Consider the following 21,328-nt stretch of genomic DNA (forward strand, 5'->3'; position numbering starts at 1 on the left):
AAATTCTCCATTCCAGTCAAAGACACTAATTGTTGGGCAATGCATCTCTCTCTTTTTTTTTTTTTTTTGTTAACTGCAGAGAAAATGCCACCCGAACACTCCCCTCACCATACTAAGAAATAAGAAGACTAACATGGCTAAATGAGAAGCCTTGAATTTGAGCAGATTAGAGAGGTAAGTATTCAAGTAGACATTTGGAAGCATGGGTAGCACTCTACCATGAACTGTGCAGCATTTAGGAGAAAGTGTACTTTTAACTACCTGAGAGAGATCAAGGACACTCAGAGCTTGCTCAGCAGACAAACCTGTCACAATCTCAAGCTTCTTTTCACAGCACTGCAGAGACAGTGCAGATGTTTATCCAGGCAAAAAGTTTATCCAGGATTGATGAAATGCCAGATTTACCTGGTAGGTAACCTGTTAACATACATCTAGCACCCTAGAGTGCTACACCTTAGCACTACAGATTTACCACAGACTACTGTCAAATCTCATTGAAGGAAGAAAGAGAAATCTACATTCCTCATTGGAATAGATTTTTTAAAACCTCTATTGTTGACCTGAGGACTGATTAACTCCAGGCCAGCACTGCACTCTGCTTCAACCAGGAGGTTGGATTAGATGATTCCAGGGGGACCTTCCAGCCATTTCTATGATTATAGGTTTAAAAAAAAAAAAAAAAATCAAGAAACTAATGCATATCAGGCTGACTATTAAAGGAGAAAAGACAGAGAGAGAGGCTGAACTAGAGGCCATACTGTTTAACATTTAGCAAATTTCTTCACAGTTTTGACCAGATCAACTAGCGCTCCACTCAGCGTCATAAGGTGTAGCAGGTGCCAAATCCAGGAAGCATTTGAATGAGGATGCCCTGTTCTTAGTAGAGGGGGACAGCTCAGTTGTGTGAACAAGAACCCCGTCCCTCTCAGAAACCAGAGAACTGTCTTTGTTCTGCAACTGTTTATATTTTTTCTTTCATCTTCATTGTCCTGTAAGTGCAGCATTTCACAGTGGGCCATCATATGTCTGTGCTGAACCTCAGATTTGGTCTAGTATTCAGTGGTTTCAATGGCTGCTTTGTATGCCTTATATCCTTTCAACCTCTACCAATTTCCTTCATAAAACAAAAACAAAAAACCCTCTATGAGAGTTCTGATGCACAACCAACTTTTAGCCTGACATGAAACTGGAGTAGGACAAAGGCGTGCATATGAACCAGAGCTAGGAAAAAAATACTGAAGGGCTCACCAGGTTACGGACAGGCTACAAGACTAATTAAAATGATAATTCAGTAATTAGTGCTTGTGCCTAATGTGGACTGGTTGGCCACCCTTACGGATTTGCATTTGGGAGAGCACAGCCAGTGGGGCCACATGTGTGTTCTACCACTTTTTTCGGCACAGTGGAGACTATGCTTCTACACCAGATCCCATTCAGACTCTCCAGTTCTGCAAGGAAACGAACAAATGGGAGGGAGTTCAGCACAGGGACAACAAGTTGGTCAGGGGCTGAAGCGTGGGGCAGGTAAAGAGAGGCTGGAAGAGGGGTGTTTGTTCAGCCTAGACCAGAGAAGGCCAGGAGGGATCTTCATGCTGTGCACAAATACCTTGTAGAAGGCACAGATCTTGGAAGGCCACACTAATTGCATGGGAGGCAGCAGGGAAAAGATGGACAATGGGAAATTCACAGACTTTGGTGTTGTGAAACCAACTGTGTTGAGCTCTGCCTATAGAAGTTCTAGGAGTTACACTGCAAATTAGCACTGCTTTACCCCAGCGCAACACAAAGTTCATAATCATTATTTGTCCTGCTTTGCTGACAAAGCTTTCTATACTGCCTGTCAGCAGCTACACGCAGCAGGAGGGAAGTAGGAGGAACCTTCACTTGGCTCTGAAAGCCACAGCCAGGAACTATAGGCATATAATGCAATATCTGTCCACCTCATGCCTGTCCACCTCACAGCTGCTTTTCTGAACACTGACCTCTTCTCCCTTCAACAACAGGGAATTGAATTCAATTTATTCATCTGCTGGCCGGCTTAAGATCAATCTGGCTCTCTTAACACCATTAATTAGGTTCAATCTGTCATATAATTAAAATATAATTATGATTACAATTTGAAACTTGCCTATAAGCAAATATACATCTAAAAATGTCTGATTTAACTGAGAAAGCATTAACAATTGGAGTTAAAGAGTGTGAGTGTCACAGCATTACTTGTAGCTTGTATGCTTTCTTTCAAACATTTCCAGCCACTAAGACTTTATGTGAAGAGGAAGCGAGGTGTAAGCAGCAGCAATGAAAGAAACTGCCATGGAGACAGTCAAAAGAAACAGCTACAATAACTGTGATGGCTAAATACAGGCTAAAAGTCAAGTCAAGGATAAAGATATAAATTACTACTGCCTCTGGCAGGAATCAATTATGCTGACTATTTTGACCTCTAAAGATGTTCTTCTGGAAAGGACAACATAAAGAGTTTCCTCTTCTATTCCTTCACTTTTCATCCACTTGCTCTCTTACTTTCTTCTCACCTTTCATACAACCCTTCATACAAGTTTAAACACGGCAAAAAATAGTTAAAACGTTAAGACATAAATAACAAAAGTATTTGGGCAGTGATTCACCTATAACACACAAATGTGGCTAGATATGATTATGGCCTTTCCACTGCAAAACTTTCGTTCTCTTTTTCTCTGATCACTTCTAAGAACAAATGGAGGGAAGATGTTTTACCTGTGCTAAAAAACAAAATAGTGAAAGAAATTCTTGTAATTTGGCTGAAAAGCACTCTTGCTTTAAAGAACTCTGCAGAAAAGACATGATAATTAGCAGAGCTATTTTATAGATGTCGAAGATGCATCTGAACACAAAAAACTCCAAAATTAATGAGCCTTTGAGGCTCATTTGAGGATTTGAAAGCAGCACAATGAGAGAGATGTAACAGCAGAGAGAGGAAGGATTAAAAGGGGCTGAAGGGTTAAGCAAATTTTAGAGAAAAAACCCTTTCCCACAGAATTTGGAAGTATCAAGTACCAAAAGTGCTGAGTTTCAAGTTTTCTTTGCGTTTAAGTTATAAAAATGAACTAGCAAACCCATGTAGTGTTGTGATTACTGAAGGCTAGTTATAATGCACATGAGAAATAAAGCGGGTATTAAGAAACAGGTACCTTGAAGCTGAGCATCCTGCAGAAGGTATTCATCCCTTCTCTGCATTTGAACACGTAGCTAAGGATATGCTTGGTTTGCTTTGAACAAGCTATCACAAACAGCAGAAGATCAGCTACATATCCAGCTTATTAGCAGAATTAATTTGTCAAGGCAATGATGTGCCATTACAGTTTGCAGTACCCTTCTGAAATATGTTGCTACCTTCAGAAGGCATCTCCAAAGTTTATGTATGTATTCTTGGGTATATTATAACAAATATAAAGGGTCATATGATTGCAAAAATTCTATTATTTGTCAAATCTTCATTGCGGCTTACCATTACAAAGGACTTTTCTAAAGTAGCTTTTCCTTTTACATATACTGATAAAACTTAAATATATATACATGTTTAATATAGAGATTAAATATGTCTCAAAAGATATAATTAAAAGAATTTATAGCACAGGTAGCAGGAAAAATCCTCTTAGCTTACTGTACACCTCATCCTGAGATATTCGAGCACTGCTTCAGCACAGCCCGCAGCCATTTGCCTTTCCAGCCTGCTGCAGCTTCTTACACAACAGGCAGGCTCAGCACATTCTGCGATGGAGGCTGCGTTTCAACTTTCCTCTCCTAGCTCAGCATTCAAAACCCAGCTTGGCAGATGACTCTGCCCAACCCAGGGTCTCTGTCTTGAAGAGGCCAATGTCACACCCATCTCAGAAAAGGCAGAGCAGCAGGAATACCACCTACGATGCCCTTGCAAGTCCTTACCCAGACTTGGAGCTCCTGCCACACCTCCACGTTCCTGAGAGTAAGAAAAAAATTTAAATTGTTGTAGAGCTCTTCATGCTGCAGATGCTTCTAATGTTCTTCCAATTCCAGGAACAAGTCATTCAAAATAGATGAGTGTGCTTTGGTTCACTGCATCTTGTAAGGAAGGGGTTTTAGTCTGTTGGGATTTTTTTTTTCAACCGACTTCAAACATAGGAAGACTTTTTTATTCACAATAACGCCCAAAATTTCTCTTAACAACTTGTACAAGTGTATTATAGAACTGGGCTAATATGGACTCAAAGGACTGCATGTTTTTAAGACAGCAAAGAAATATTAGGTGCAGTTATTAGTATTAATTTGGTGACATATCGTTATCTCTGGTAGCTCTAAGCTTACCTGAAGAGGTGATTCTATGGTCTTTTTCTACTGAAAAAAAATGAAAGAAAGACTCGCAACAAATTACTGACTTTATATAAAGCAACTACTGATAAGACACCCCTGCCAATGACACACATGCACCTTCTCTTTTAAGAAGAGCACAAGATGAAAATCTGCTACTCAATTATTGGCTACAAACTACAAGTAGAATCTAATTTCAAGTTTACAAAAAATATTCTGTGAACCAAACAGAGCTTGATTCATTACAGATCTGCCTCTTGTGGTTGGATCCCCTAAGGCACAGTAAGGGGTCTGCTTCAGGGATGCTTTTTCCCTCAGTGACCCAGGACATTTAAAGCCTTCTTGTATGTGGTTACTCACACTGCAACCTTTTCTTCGTTTTTCTGGGGTTCAAAGTAATGGCCTGTTTTCTATCTCACCACATACTTACATGTCACTTGAAGTGATCTACTATTTCTCTTTCAATATCAGCTGAAATGTAGTAATGGTTTCAAGGACAATACAATAGGGATATGTGACAATATAACAGGTATAGGTAATCTTCATTAACCTAAGAGAACAGAAAAAGAGATCAGCTGCCCTAAAATTTCAAATTCCTCAATCTAGTGACCACAGCATTGCAGGCAAAATTGGACCATCTCTGTGAGGAGACTACACATGCATAACCAATAAAATGAACCCTTCCTGTATAAGCCTGTGTTCTTCTCAGTAATCTCAATAAAACAAATATCCTCAGAAAGGTAGGACTTTTAAAATAAATATTCAATTACAGACATTCTTTCTCAATATGACTTCACATTTTTGAGCAACAAAAATTATGCATATACGCCTAACCGCAATATTTCATTTGGTCTTAAAAGAACATGCAGGAAGGGGGTATGGTGTCATCATAATGTGTAAAGCAATAGAAAAAAAATGAGATTAGCCCAAAATAATTGTGTTAAGCTGACTCGCTTTTTTTGTAGTAGTAGTAATATAAAAGAAAATGTCAAGTTCATGGATCCAGTGACTTGGCATCATAACCATGTCTAAAAATCTCTAAGTACACTTTATCATTCATAGCTGAAAACCCTTCCATAAGGCTGACAGAAGAACTGCAGTTCTAGTAATAAGGACGTACCCATCCAATTCCCGAGACACTCTTGTCACTGAGACAGTGATGAATAGAAACTAAGCAGCTACTCCGCTGCCACAGCACTGCCTGACTTGTAAGCACCTACCTTGTGACCATTCAACAACATCTCAGCTAGAGGACTCTACTGGGACAAAATTAATTATCTGCCCTATGCTCCCCTGAAAGCCTTCTAGGTATGTCACTTACACATTTAACCCTAGCTGGCTTTGGATTTTTAAATGATATTTTCCTTTATGAAATCACAGATTATTTTGTCTTTTCAAAGGCAGATGGTACAGAAAAGCTAATGTTCTTTGATTTCCACTTTTTCATTTTTATTTTCAAAAGACGCTTGTTTGAAAAAGTAAGTGGGTTTGTAGGAGGACATAACAGTAAACAATTGAGTAAACTTAACGTGAAAAGCCATTAGAAGTTCAACACTAGCTGTGGGACCAGAGGAGAGCAAAACAATGGAAACACTCTGAGTATTTTAATACCCACAAGAATCATGGGGCTTCCCTGCCCCCAACATAATAAAATACTTTAAGCCAGAGCGTTAATCTGAAAGAAGACTGCTAAAATGTCATACTTCCTGTTGCAAACAAGCAGCAATGCTGTTTGTTATACAGCATGTATTTTACACTAAAAACAATAAATACATTTTGTGGATTTCAACTTCTTCTGCTTTCCTTTTTCACTCCCATAGAAGCAACATTTGCTATCGATTGCCGCTTCATAAGAAGTGCACCTGAAAACATCTGTAACAAATCTTACTGTGTCTTTATTTTTGCTATCTTAAAAGACTTCATTCCTTCTAATAAAAAATGAATCCTGAATGCCTGAGAAATCTAACATCAGACTCAGATGTCTATTCAAAGGAACAGTCAGTTCCTAACATCACTGCCAAATCAGCACGCTGGCCCTTACAGCAGGCCTCGTGGCGGGGGATGCCAGCACAGGGCACCCAGGCAGACAGGTCTGAGCAGCAGCCTCCCCACTCCAGCGAGGGCCCTCCTGTGGGGACCAAGCCAAGGGGCCACGTTGCTCCCCAGCCCTGGGGGCTGCAGCACTTCCCATGGCTTGAAGTGCATGGGACTTTCAGTGCAGCAGTGTGCAGATCCGCCCAGCTAGTTCTGAATAATTGGCCAGATGGGGCACTCGCAGGACACTGCACATAGCTACAGCAGCATGGAGCTCGACACACACCTATTTACCCTGACTCACATCACAGAAGACAAAACTGATTTATAGACATACATGAAATTGATTTACCAGTTGAAAATGCATATATAACAACCTCAAATTGCTCCCTCTATCCTTAAAGCGGCAGCATGCTAACAAAAACTACAATTATCATGGAGGCTTATTTCCTCTGCCATCTTATCCTATTTAACAGTAGCGTTTGATTAAATTTCTACATCAAAATCCAAGAACACAAACACAAGATGATGATGCTAAAGCTGGTAAGTGCTCTAGTTCCTGCTCAGATCCCTCAGAAAGACTCCAGCAAGGGCCAGGCTCTACACCATGCACTCTGTATTGCTTATTTCACACTAGTCAATAAGGATAAACACGCAAATCCCCATTACTTGTGAAAGAAAAGGATCTAGCCTGTAACTAAGTGAGGAAATCATAAATATTTTCATAGAATATTTAGCTTGAAGTATTAACTGAAAGGCATCTATACATCAAGAAGCCTAAATATAAGCAATCTGATGTATTTAAATATTATCTTTAAGAAAAATCTTTGCTTTTAATTTTAGCATTTAAATAAAAACCTGAAAAACTCAAGAAACTTATTTTTCTTTTTTTCAAAACTTCCCTTTCAGATAACCTAAAACTTCAATACTAAGTGAAACCTTCATCACATTATGTTGGTACATATTTCTTCACCACTTCGCATTTTCCCTTATTCATTAGTGAAAAACAGGTATGAAGTGATAGAGAACTAAAGAAGAGGGTCTAGAAATACAAAATTTTGAGAGGAGTAATAAGAATAAACAAAGGGCAATTCACTGAAGAGAATTACACTTAAATTCAGAATAGGAAAATAATCAGAGAGGGTTTTGTTTGGTTTTTTGTTTGTTTGCAACTACCATTCTTCACCAGTTTCACTAGAATACTCTAATCCTATTTATGAAGGAATAGGGAAATCAAAGCCAAAGATTATTTTAATCTTTCCAGATGCGTAACATCTTTTAGATACATTCAAACCCTTTTATAGGATAAGAAAAAAAAATACAAAAGGGAAAAGAAGCAACAATGATCAAAAGTCACAGTAGAACTTAAGTAGAAACAACCTTTTAAAGGGCTGAGGGTGTTTGGTGATACTTTGATGAGAGAAAGGCACATTACTAAGCCAATTTGGCTTCATAGCTGCTTCAGAACAGAGATCAAGATAGATACAGACTAAGCAACACTGCAATTTATCTTTCAAAAAGCTTTGCCAATCTTGCCATGGATTATACCTGCCTCACCTCAGCACGATTTTCTCATCTGTTTTTCAAGGAGGAAAACACTAAACTTCAGGTTTCTATTGCGTGAAGCCTTTTCTAAGGACAAGGAAGAGTTGCAGACATAGCAGAATCCTTTGTTGCAAAGGCAGGGAAAACATTTAAACTTCAGAATGAATTTCCAAACACTCTGCCTTGTGTACTCTAAACCATGACATCTCTCTTCAGTTACTATTAAACTTCATTATACAACAATGTATCTGCCCAAATTAGTTTTAAATAAAAGTATTTTTTTCTTTTCAATCAACAAGTCAGACCAAATATCTAAGACAGAAAGCATTGAACATAAACATTACTCATGCTCAAAGCAGGATGATACAAGGCAGATTTATACATCTCTGATCTTGAAGTAGATCAGGAATAATACAATTAACACTGAATTTCAGCGATGAAAGAGGTCTTGTCCAGTCTCTTTCTTCACAATGTCTTACCTATGCAAAAGTATTTTGTTCTATTTATGATGTTTAAAGGAGTTCAACATCCAGCAGCCAAATAGCAGCAAAATGTTTTAATGGATTATAAATTAATGGAAGTATTAATGGAATCTAGATGAGAAACAAAATATATTTCAGTATTACCAGCACTTGGCAGCAAAATGTTTACACCTATTTGCTTCAGAAATTCTTAGATCTTTTTTTAAATGTAAAACACAAAGTATCTGAAATTTATGGAGGTATCTTCCACAAAAAAGCCTAGTTCTTGTTCCTCTTTGCACACATGGAAAAGACAGGTTTATTTTAATGTTATGAATCCAATTTAACAGTGGGGATGCTGTTCTATAGCAATGTTCCAATTGTTATTTCAGTCAGAAATGTTAATTTATGTCATGCACCTACTGTAAGCACTTAATGGCCTCATAAATCTTATATCATATCTGTTTTACATGAATATGGAAATTGTATGACTATATACTGCTTTTCCCCCCACCCTTTTGGTCTTCTAAAATAGTTTAGAACATACTCAGTCAGCTCAACCTGTCTGGCGGTAAACATTGCAGATAACATGGCTGAGTTTTTTTTTTTTTTTTAACCTGTATTCTTCTTTGTATCTATTCCCAAAAACACATGGAAGTCTAATTTCAAAGAAACACTTGCAAGAACTTTTTCAGAGAGATTTTTAGAGAAATTATTGTTTAATACAATGATTGCAGAGCTTGGGCTTTAGTAGTACATTACATTAAAAAAAGAATTTCTGACTAAAGCCAGCCTACAAAATAAGACGGATCAAATACCCGCAAATACTTTGCGACTAGCATTCTTGTTTTGAAGAGCAGCCAACAAAGAGCCGTTCCTCACCCTTCCCCGCAGGGAAGCTGAGATCTCGGCAAGCGCCCTCTTCGAGTCGCAATGAACCCGACTTTCCTCTGCAGCGCCGGGCAGTACCAGACCCTGCGCGGGGCACAGGGAAGGGCCGGGCCGCGCTCCCCGCGGCCAGGGCCGCCGCGCTGCCCCCTGCTGCCCGCGGGCCGCCGCTGCAGGCCGCCCAGGGTCGCGCCGGGCCCAGGCCGGAACAGGGGCCTAGGGGCCGTTGGGACACGGGGCCCCGCAGCGGCCGCCGCGTCGCGCGCCCCCGCCCGGGGTAGCCAGGTCGGGCCGCCCTTCCTTCTTATTTTTCTGTTTTTCATTGAAGAGAGCAGCGCGCCCCGCTGAGGAAGGCGCCGCCTGTGTCCCGGGGCCAGGGAGGGCGAGCATCACGGCCAGACACAGCCGGCGGGCGGGGAGGGAGGCGGCCGCCGCTCGGCCCTCCGCGCCTCCCGGCAGCAGCAGCCCCAGCGCTGGGCCCGCTCGCCTCGCGTTGTGCAGAGGCTCGCCCTGCTCAGACCGGCTCGCACGCAGATCTGGACAGCACGCAAAGAAAAATGGTTTTTAACTAGTCAGGCTGTTATTTTTAAAATGCAAGGCTCAGCTGAAATTAGACCAAGTTCACATAAAAATAACAACACTTTTTTTTCTTCCCTGCCCCCTCCCCACTCTGTAGTCAACGATCTAACGTGACTATTGCTGAAATACTCCCCCTCGAAAGAAAAAAACAAAAAAATTCCATTTCTTGCATGCATAGTCTGTATACAGACTTACAATTATGGAAGTGGTACTGAAATATTAAAAAAGTCACTATCCATAGGAGATTTATGGGTAAAAAGTTTTTAAAAGGTTAATTCAAATGTTCAAGACTTCCATCCGTGATGGAGATATTAAATGTTTACTCTGTAAAAATATAGGCCAGTAATATCTTTGGGATCGGTTCTCAAAAAAAGAAAAAAAAATATGCACACTTAACTGTAAGACTTAATAACACAAATAAATACTTGATTGAAAAATCAAAAATGAAGATTTTGCATTGATACTAGCGTTAAAAAATGTAGAGCATTACAATGTATTATTCTTGTGTGCATACAGTTTTACTAAAAATAAAACTACTAACACTACTGAAGAAAAACAGCGTGAAAAAATGTAGGTGCAATCCTCAATATATATTACAATGATTTTTTTTTTAAAGACCACAGACACTACAAATTTCCTATCAAAAAGAATTAATCTTGAATATATAGCACAAAAAAGATTGTTATTAAATATTTTATGATATTGGTAAATGATCCATCTAGCATAAATTTAATTTTACTTGCTATCCAGTTTTTCATGCATAATTGAAGTTTGGATTGCAGAGGAATAACAGTAAAAACATTTGTAAAATGAATCTGACCACAAACCTTGCACAATTTATTTAGCCTGGTAACATACTGATGTGCATTCTTCCAATCCCACCTTACTGAATGCACCAAAATGATTTAATTAAAAATAAGGAAATACCAAAAACATGCTTATACTTAAAATATTGAAGTGTGTAAATAATCTATAAAACAACTGACCTGTTCAAACTGCTGTTTTTCCAATCCATGCACTGTTTTTATTAATTAGGAACCAACACAGATTGATCGTCATTTTATAACATTTGACACATTCACTGTCTTCCTAGTTGCTGCAGAATCTTCTTAAATTTCCCAGCACCGTGTTTTATTGCTGGTACCATATGCTTTATTGTTCAGCGACAAGAGCTTCACTCGGCACAAAGACTCATTACCTACTGCTTGCTGAGCAGCTTCAGTCTCTCTGAGGCTGCCTGTGTGATCACATGGGAGTTTTGTCTGAGAAAGCCAGGCATGCCACTGATTTCACTGTCTATGGATATTTTTATCAGCTGAGGTCTACTATGAGGAAGGAATAATAAATTCTGAAGCTTCTTGAGCTCATTAAGGAGGCAGAAATAACGGAAATCCCTCTCAACTGTTTTTCCCTTCCCATTGTAAAAAGGTTCATGTAGAAATTCAGGAGAGTTAAAAAGTAATTTTTTCATGAGGGGAGTGGCAAAAATCTCGCATTGTCTGCATTGCTCCACACAGAGCACACGCTGAAATTAATATTCTAAAGAGGTAATATTTCCCCAACATGCTAAGTCTGCCAGCATCTATCCTTTATGAGAGAAGGTAGAGCTTCTGAATGAAAAATTATTCCTAAGAAGCAGCCCCTTGATTCAAAATAATCTCATCAGTCAAGGGCATTATCCTGTAATCTTTGGTCATAAAATTAATCTTACGGATTTCAGTGAGACTATTCAGGTGAATTAGAATTGGTCATTTGAGTAAGAATTATCCCCAATCTAAATGATAAACTGTACAGTACAACCAAGTCTGATCTCTTTTTGACAATAGTCTATTTTATTTGCACAAATCAAATTCAGATAATGTTTTATACTAGTTAAAAATTAATATTTAAATAGCAGCATATGTTGGAGTAAATGAAAAACTACATTCAGAATTCTGAAAGCTCTTACATTCATTTCAGAGTATTTGGAGATACCCTAACTTCTACTTCAGAGAGAATTCATGGAATAGTCTATTTAACATTCTCATGTCAAGCTAGAGATAACTGAATGTCTCTTTGCTACCCTGAAAACTGGTACCTAACAGGTAATTAACTGTAATATTAAGATTGCAAAGATGCACAATGAAATAGTGAAATCTCTCTGGAATGATTCATAGCATTCTGAAAATATAATTTGGCAAAAAGTAGTAGTTTACTCATTAAAATTCCACAAATGAAATACATACTACTCATTCTTTTTAACATCTCTCTCATTAGAATCACTGACAGCTTGTTGCTCTTTGTTGGCTTTATTTTGGCTCTATGGAATTCAGGGCAAGTTGCACCACTGATTTGCATGGAAGAAGGACCAAGTATGATAAACACTAACATTCATGTACCTTGCTGTGTCGTCATGCAAATTAATGACAAAACTTTCGATTTCTTTGTTGTTCCCAGCCTCTTGTTTATCACATCTTAAGGTTTTATTAGAACAGTTGATAAGCAATCTCTATGATTAAATGGAATAATTAAGATAGTAAAAGATTTGAATAATCCACTAAACTTAATCCACTGATGATCTTCCTTTAAAATTCAACATTTGTTTTCTCAATACAACAACAAAAAGATCACGATCGGGAATGTATTCATTTTAAAGTGCCACCATTTTTATCTACTCCAAGCCACGGTCTCAGCACCTCTTAAACAGGAAACACTGCCGCATATACATTAACGAGCAGCGCCGAGAGCAGCCGGGATGGGTTGCTAGCAAACAGCTGCTTTAGCTACAGCTCTGCATATTTTTTCCCCTGGCAATAGCACTGGTGACGTCACGAGGCCAGTGTGGAAAGACATAAACAAAAGGCAGGCGGGCAGCTTTGCTGCAGTAGCACGGGGAGGGAGGGGGAGGGGAGCAGCATACCAAATGTTTGACAGATGGAAAGAACCAAAATTGATCAGGAAAAGAGAACTATTGTCACATTTCCCTGGTGTCACTATGAAGGCTTTTTTTAAATCTGAAAAGGAGGCTCGTGCAGAGCGTATTCAGGAATATGACACAGTCAGACTGGTGAGCAGGCAAGTGTTTTTTTGCAGGGAGACACAACAGCAAGCAACCTTAATGCTGTACAATGGAAAAGCCTCAATCAGCTGTTCAGGGCTGGAAAAAAAGCTCCAGTCTTCCACAGGGGAATTTAGGGTTTCCCAATTGCAATTTGACATTTTTGAAAGCTAAGCATATTCCATTCCATAGGCTCTTCTTGCAGGTATATTAAACAGGAGGAAGGCTTTATGAAAACTATGTGGGCAATGTCTGCCCAACTGGAAAGTATGGTTTTACCTCCATGAGAGTTAAAGATCACCCAAGAATTCACAGCAGCAAGAAGCCATGTGCATGTTAGCACCCTTGCCACTCCAGTGTACGAGCAGCTCCAAATGAGCTCATACTTTCATACCCTTTTCATATTGATGCATCTAATATTCCTCCCCCAGGAATTTTCCTGTCACAGAACAGGCTATGCAGGGGAGTCCAAAATCACCTCTCCAGTGGGAAAATAACATGTACTTGCTTGGCAGTCCCTTCTACCCAGACAGTCTCCCATGGGAGCCAAGAGCAAGCAAGGACTCATTCCTCTAACACAAGGCTTTCTGTGAATCTGAATGCAAACAGAATTGAGAACCTGCTGGTAAATTGTAAATAAGGGCAAACTGTCAGTAAATAAGGGCACACAATACTGTGTCTGCTTTACAGGAAAAGACAATTCATAGGAACATCCTTGTGTCTCTCCATTTCACAGAAGCTATAGCAAAAAGGGATTATTAAGCCTGTCTGGACCTGAATCATCTCCTTTGTTATAAAGGTGTTCATTATAGACACACCGAGTAACATCATCTTTGTTCTACTCCATATGAATTTAAATATGCCTTTTTATTTTATTATTTTTTACATAGATTACATGCATCAAAATTTTGCATGGAATTCAGAAAACAGCCATATGTCACATACCATAATGCAGGCTGACTCTGAGATTTGAACTTCAGATCATGTCCATCTTATAACCTCTAATGTCTTTTTGGATATTTAGTCTGGCCTGTCATTCAGGATCTTCTCTTGAAGTTGAATGGTTCAGATATGAATCAAAGTTGTTGTCACAATTGCATTCAAAGCCTTGTTATTCTTAAGGGCCAGATCCTGGACCCCTCAGTAAAAGGCAAGAGTACCAGTTCCTCCAAGGGCACCAGAAATGCCAGTTTCCACTGTGCTGTATAAAAGACAGTGTAGCTCAAACTCGCTATGCAGTCTGAGATCAGAATCCTAGGATTTATGAAATGAGCCCACTGGACCTGCTCTGCACTACAACTCTAAGCAGTAGCCTGGTTAGACGGCTACAGCTTGTATTGTGAGCTACAGCAGCAGTGACTTGGTTTTCAGGCTTGAAAGTACATAGCTTATGATCACTTCTTTGTGAGATCTATAAGCCTTGCCCATGCAGCAGCCTCTGGTTTGAGCCCAGGAGGAGGCAGAGCTGCAGATTTCCCAAGGAAATTTGTCAGTCCAGAAGTGGCTCTACAGAGCTAAAACCCACATCCTGCACTCTATGAGCAAAAGCAGTATAGCACTAATTAAAGCTCTCCGTCTGAAGTTACTGCCAACACCATTGTGGTAAAATAATCTCACACACAAATTCACAGAATCACAGAATGGTTAAGGCTGGAAGGGACCTCTAGAGATCATCTAGTCCAAGCCCCCTGCTCCAGCAGGGACATCTAGAGCACGTGGCACAGGGTGGCATCCAAGTGGGTTTGGAAGATCTCCAGAGAAGGAGACTCCACAGCCTCTCTGGGCAGCCTGTTCCAGGGCTCTGTCACCCTCACAGGAAAGAAGTTCCTCCTCATACAGAGATTAAACTTTCTATGTTTCAACATACACCCATTACCCCTTGTATTGTCACCAGCCACCACAGAGAAGAGCCTGGTGCCATCCTCCCTACAATCACCTCTCAGGTATTCATACATATTTATCAGATCTCCTCTCAGTCTTTAGCACATCAGCTCCTGAAAACAACCTTTCTTACAATTATATGTTCTTGCTACATTTTACAGTAGCTGAACTTCACTAAAATAAAACAAAATCGTAATGCGCTTTCTCACCAGGGTGAGATCTCAAGAAAGTGCACTTCCTTTCAGAAAGTAACTGAATATACTTGAATAGTACTATATATTAGAAAAGCTCCTGGATTCAAACAAAAATACTCTGTAGTGAACATGTAGGCTTCCTCTTTCATTTGACAACCTTCCTCAAAACTGCTGGTTAGCTACCAAAACCCAAGAACAGACTAACACTCTGAGAGAAGTGGCAAAAGAATCTCTTAACTGCTGTTACATTAGGTGTTGTGAATTACCAAATTATCAGTTTTGCACGTTTAGCTGTAATGCTCGATACAGCCATGGTTGGCCTTATACAAGGTCCAGAACACCAGCACAACACACAGTTTCTCAAGAGTCTGCTCTATTTTGAAGAGTAAATGTCTTGGGGGAGGGGGGGGGGGAAGGGAGGGAGGGAGATTACTTAAGCAGAAGCCATATACTTAAAAAATACAGAGTGCCTATGTTGTCTTCCCTCTATTTCATTAACCAACTTTGCTCTACCTAGTTTCCACGACAGCTCAGACATCACAACATGAACCGTACCGGGTAGTAATTCAGAACTACACAGAGGAATTCCTAATGTGGTTAGAAATTGCAAGATATAAACAGTAGAAACATACAGGCAGCATTCAGTTATTAATTAACAGACATACTCCCTTTTCTACTGCTTGGTTACTAAGCAGCTTTTCTCTAAGTATTATTTTTCACCTTAAAACTTGCATTTGATTGTTGAGCAGAAAACTCAAAAATAAAATTATACAGAGATCTTTGAAGCAAACATTATAACTTTTATTTTTCTTATATTTTTCTTTCTCTTTCCCTCCAACTATTTGTGCTTAGGGTCTAGCTTTCCAGAAGTATAAAGGATAAGTGCAGTTGTCACATGCCTTAAGCAGTACAAGGATCAACATTTCTGGAACATGCTGAAATCTGCAAATTCTTTGGTAGAAGTGGTCATCAAGAGTTTGTTTTTATCTCAGAACTCTATCCGAATGCACTGAGACTGAATGAAGATATATTCAGACTATTTTTAAAGCCCAGAAATCCTTCGAGATTTTGGCATTTCATATATCTTCAACAATTCTTAAAAATAAATTGCTTTCCACCTACCAGCTACAGACATTCCAGTTAGTTTTCCTCGTAGTATTAAAGTAGCTATGTTCACCTTGCAGACAGAAGTACAAATCCAAGGGTTGAGTATGTCAGGTTAGTCTTCAAATATCATGTTTTCAGCATTTTAGGTTGTATTCATGCATTTTGAACGGAGATGAGTTCCTATTTTATCATTATTCCACATCTCTTCCAGGGCACAGTTACAAACCATCAAACTTCTGTGAAGGATTAAATGCAAATATTTTGAATAAGGCTCACCAATTATGGCATAGAAAAAACTCAGACTGTTTGTAGGAAGTTGCATCACTTGGCGCTTTCCTATGTTACAGGAAAGAAGTGATTATTTATTTGGTATGATTTTGGGAATCCTGATAATGAATGTATCGGTAAATAGCCAACCAAATTTATCCCTTTGGCCTGACATCTTGATGTACTGTGGATAGTCCTGTGTCTGTCAAAACGTTTTCCCTTTTAGCAACATGAAGACCCTGGTTATTTCTGCCCGAAAAAGATGGAGATAATACTAGCCTTGTCAAACAACTAGAAGAAGCTTAGTCAACTTGCTTGTTTCAAGCATCCAGGTTACAGAAAAGGTGTCATCTGACAGCACCAGCTGTCACTTACTGTTAGCAGTCTTCTACCACTTCCATAACTATTCTCATTCTGCAGTAACTCCACTGTCAGTAATGACTACATAAGTCACCAAGACCAAGGATAGTAGATGCAGAATTCAAGAACTAAAAATGTTTGCCAAGGTCAACTGTTCTACTATTCTAGAGCAATGACATTTTAAGTGCCCTGGATATCTTGGATAGAGACACAGTAGTGACCTCTTAAATGCTGAAGACATATTTCTTGCCATTTACAATGGCAGTAAGTTCACAGCCATGGATTGTGTACCCTGCAGTTTTCTTATTATCTCTAATACTTAAAAGGATTCCTGAAAAATTGCCATATTTAGTTTTTCACATACTTTACCATAGCCTACTGGTATTTACTAGGTGCTGATCTCACTATTATTTTGCTGAAGCTGCAAATACTTAAAAATTCATAACCATGAACAGAGAGCACTGATAACTGATAGCACTTTCAGGACATTTGGTGTGCAAAGCAATGATACAGGTGGTTTGCGGAGGAAAGTATGACAGTAAAAAAGTTATCAAGCAAAGAGATACACGAGCTAGCGAAAGTAACAATCTTTGAAGTAGCATTAGTTATACATGAAAACACAATAATACTTGAGATGGGAAACACGAAGAATATAGATGTTTTTCTTCTCCCAGAGGAGTCCAACTGAAGAGATGATGTGTAGAAGGAATCTTTAAGACTTAAGTGTAGTGAAGATTGTGAGGAATAGACTGTTATTTAGATGCAGTGGTTAAGTTGCAGGCAGGATACAGAAATAGTCTTGAATACCCAAGAAATAAATAACAAAGGTTAAACAATTAGCTTAAACAATTTAGTTTGGTTTGGAAACCTTCAGATTAACACATTAAATATAAAAGATCTTCAGCTAACTATCTTGCAGGAGATACTCAAGACAAATTACTCAATGAAAAATGAAATCCATAAAGAATACACCTACCAGTCATTACCACAGACATTGTAACATCATAACGTGTGTGTGTGTGTGTGTGTGTGCGCGCGCGTGTGAGATTAGTCAGAAATAAAATAGAGATGGAAAGGTAAAGCTGGAGGGCTGGGAGAGAAGCAAAGTATCTTTTGTAAAATAGAGTGGCAATTAGAGAAACAGAAGAACCAAGAGCAGGACAAAGCACAGGCAACACAACATATCAAAGGGTGGACTATGGTAAACTGTCCAGTTTAGACAGTTCAGAAGATGAGGCTGGAAGGTTTACTTTGATGTGTAGGTAATATTTATCTAATGTGTGCAGTCCGAAAACATGGCATATGGATCGTAAATAACTGAATGAATGTGTAAAGTAACTGTGTGAGAAAATCAGAAGTAACAGTGATTGCCAACCCGCACTAAGAATACAATTCTACCCACTTCCTCTTTCCAAAACATACTTGCAACCAAATCCTCCTGCAAAGTTAGAGACAAAAATCACAAAATGCAGTATGCTCTCACCAAAAAGTCTGAGATAGTTAAGGCATCCCGTAGCTTCATAAAATCACAGAGCTACTGGTGAAAGCATAAAAAAAATGACCACAAACCACTGTGAACAGGGATAAAAACCCTAAGTACTAAACAGGCCCAGAGCCTAAGTTAAATCTGATCTGAACCAAAACTGCAGTAATAATTCCTGCCTATCCACAAATCTGGCAATTCATTTGATATAAACAAGGTACCAGGTGACTTCACTAGTGTAGGAGCACTGCAACCATCAAACCAATGGTCTTCTTCCAAAGCCTAGGCCTCTTCAGAAGCCAAGAAAAAAATTCAAAGGCAATGCGTACATTAAATATCAAATGGATTGTAAGGGAATTTTTACTAGACAGTGAGTGGGTAATCAATGAAAACCCTGAAATTTAACCTGATAAGAGAAACATTGCAAAGGAGTTATTAATAGCAGCAGATTTGTTTTCATTGTACAGTTACTAATACCTTATATTTCAAAACTCTCTTCGTATTATAAAACACAGAACCTATCTAACAATTAGCATTGGCCTGGCAGCAAAGACTGGAGTCAATTTCCAAAAACGGTTAAAGCCCTGAAAGCCATTTTCAATGTAGAATTCTGATTTCAGGCAGATTAACTACTTTGGATATAGCTTGTCCATATGTAAAAAGTCTAACAAAAATCTTACTGTTACTTATCTCACAATTTTGCTCTTAGGGAATTAAGAGTATATAGCACGTTTCAAGACCCCCAGAAAGCTGACTGAACAAGTCAAAATAGTTAACAGGAACAAAATAGATAAAGAATTATTTTGCACTACTGTTATTAAAAAAAAGAAAAAAGAAAAAAAGAAAAAAGGCAGGGGGGAGAAAAAAAGAGCAAGTGACAGGAGCAAATGTGAAAGTTTACCCTTTACATGAACTTCACAATTTTACTTACATTTTGGTAATAGGAATAGAGGGAAATATATTTTTTCTTCTGATAAAAGGTGATATCCTACCAACTGAAGTTACAGAAAAATCCTTCAGATAAGAAATATCTAAAACATTATTTGAGTACACACAAGTTTAAAAGCCATTTCTTTTTCTTCTCTAAGATAATCCCTACTAATTGCTCCAGCCATGGAAATACATTCTGTGGGAAAGGGTAATGAGAGCTACTTGTCAAGTTGGTCATGTCATTTCTTCACTGCACAATCCAAACAGGATAACCCGACCCATTCCCAGCATGCTGAGCAGCAGCCTTCAGAAGGGACCAGGCATAAGCCCTCCCGACCTTTCCTGCTAGTTTCTTCTGACCTTCCTGACCTCATTAGACTGCTAGGTAGGGAAGCCTAAGTAAAGGAAATAAAGGAGCTGTTGGGCACTCTTGATGGATTAGAAAAAGCAAGAATGTGTCTACAGCTTACTAAACTGGACTGCTGAATGCTTTTCAAACAGACAAAGTGACAAAAGGGATGATGATGAAAATGAGGCAGGGAGGAATAGATTGCTAAAATATTTAAGCACAAATAATGTGCATTTTTGAAACCACTCATCTTTCAGCATTTATTCATTAGCTCTAATTTGGTTGCATTTTTAGGGTCTTATTTGAGTGCAGATACTAAAAAAACAATAGTCCTCACAGCTTTTTTTTGTTGAGTATAGCAATAACTAAAGCACCTTCCTGAAAGAGGGCCCTAATCTCTCCTGGTCAGACTTGGTTAATGAATTCCTTAGATACGCAAAGCAAGAGAAGACAACAGCCTTGCATACAGCTCTCCCAAGTTCCCAGTTCAACCACTACATCATATTATGAACAAAATCTCTATCCTCACAGATGAAAGAGCAGAAAGAGAGAGAGAGAGAGGAGAGAAGAGAAAGTGCTTTTTCTTTAAAAAATATTCACACCTTCTGCAGTGGGTTTACTGAGGTTTTTAAAACTGGTTCCCATTTGAAATAGACAGCTTATGCATTTTTATAGCCAATTTTAATAGTTACTTTAATAATTTTAAACTAGAGACATATTCAGAAGATGTAATAGTAGATGATCAGGGAATCTGTGTTTATGGCTTACTGTGCTAAGGATGTCCACATGACATGGACATTGTTATGGAAAAACAGTACTATACTGGGACTCACTCATTTATAAAAAGTCGTGTTGAATGTCTACATTCACAGACATTGACAAACTTGCTAACCCAGAGTCCATATAGCCCATTCAAAATAAGAGTTATGCACATTCATACTTTCCAATTTCAGCAATACATGCAATATTTTAAAATAGCTAATTATACGAATGTTCAAAGATACATTCTATGATGTCATTTGGGGAAAATGATAAAAAAGAAATATGTTCAAAGCTGTTATACAGTGATACTAGAAAGTGTTACAGTTGTTTTTCCCTATATCTGAGCAAAGCTTAAATTACGGATACAATACCTAAGAGAAGCTGCTATCATCATTTTTGCTATGTATCAAATATTTTAAATTATTTTGTGAAGTTATTAAAACACTATACTGATTATGCATACTTCATTCTGCATCTCACTACTTGAAATGTGTTGGGTAAGTCTTACTGGTTGAATAAATCATATCAATTCCTTCCAGTCTTTGATTCGGTGAACCTTCTAAACAAACAAATGAACAACCCATCACATCATAAAAATTAAAACACAGGCCTTCAAAGTACCTCTTCAGACATCTTTGTGTTTCCTTTTCCCAAATGCTAAACAGTTTATATCCTTGCAAGCAAGTAAAGACAAATGTAAATATATAACAGTTTATTTACAAGCACAGGAAACAACCTAGAAACACTTTTTTCTATACAAATCCAAACACATTGCAAGTTGCTGATGTAAACTGATCTTCCAATAGTTTTTACTGTGAATTGTAAAAATTATAATCTTAAAGTTACAGCTGGAAATTGGAACGTTTTCACCAGTATAATTCTAAAATTGTTAATAAAAATCCCTGCAATTCAAAATTTAACAGGATGCCTTGCACCAACAGGTCATAAAAAATTGAAATTGGGGCTATAATTGTATGGATATAAGCACACAAATAACTGCCACTGTACTACTGACCCTGTGATCTCAAAGAACACCAGTTTCTCTCAGGAGATTTTTAGACCTCTGAAATCATGTTTTCAGTCTGTAGACATTTTTTTTTTTTTTTTTTAAAAGACAGATTAAGG

General features: G+C 38.5%; 1 protein-coding gene across 3 annotated transcripts in view; it reads right to left on the bottom strand.

Moving 5' to 3' along the window:
- CSRNP3 (cysteine and serine rich nuclear protein 3) overlaps positions 1-21,328 on the bottom strand; it is a 64,936-nt gene that overhangs the window by 20,754 nt on the left and 22,854 nt on the right. Inside the window, exon 1 of one of the 3 annotated variants that reach the window (XM_010221175.2) lies at positions 21,219-21,297. The exons of the other annotated variants lie outside the window; for them this stretch is intronic. The gene's annotated coding sequence lies outside the window, so the exon portion shown is untranslated. Of the gene's footprint in view, positions 1-21,218; positions 21,298-21,328 lie in introns of those variants that run through there. 3 annotated transcript variants of the gene reach the window in all.

The sequence above is a fragment of the Tinamus guttatus genome, unplaced genomic scaffold (assembly GCF_059628265.1).
Source record: "Tinamus guttatus ecotype Peru unplaced genomic scaffold, ASM5962826v1 Tinamus_guttatus_pri_ptg000060l, whole genome shotgun sequence".
NCBI lineage: Eukaryota > Metazoa > Chordata > Aves > Tinamiformes > Tinamidae > Tinamus > Tinamus guttatus.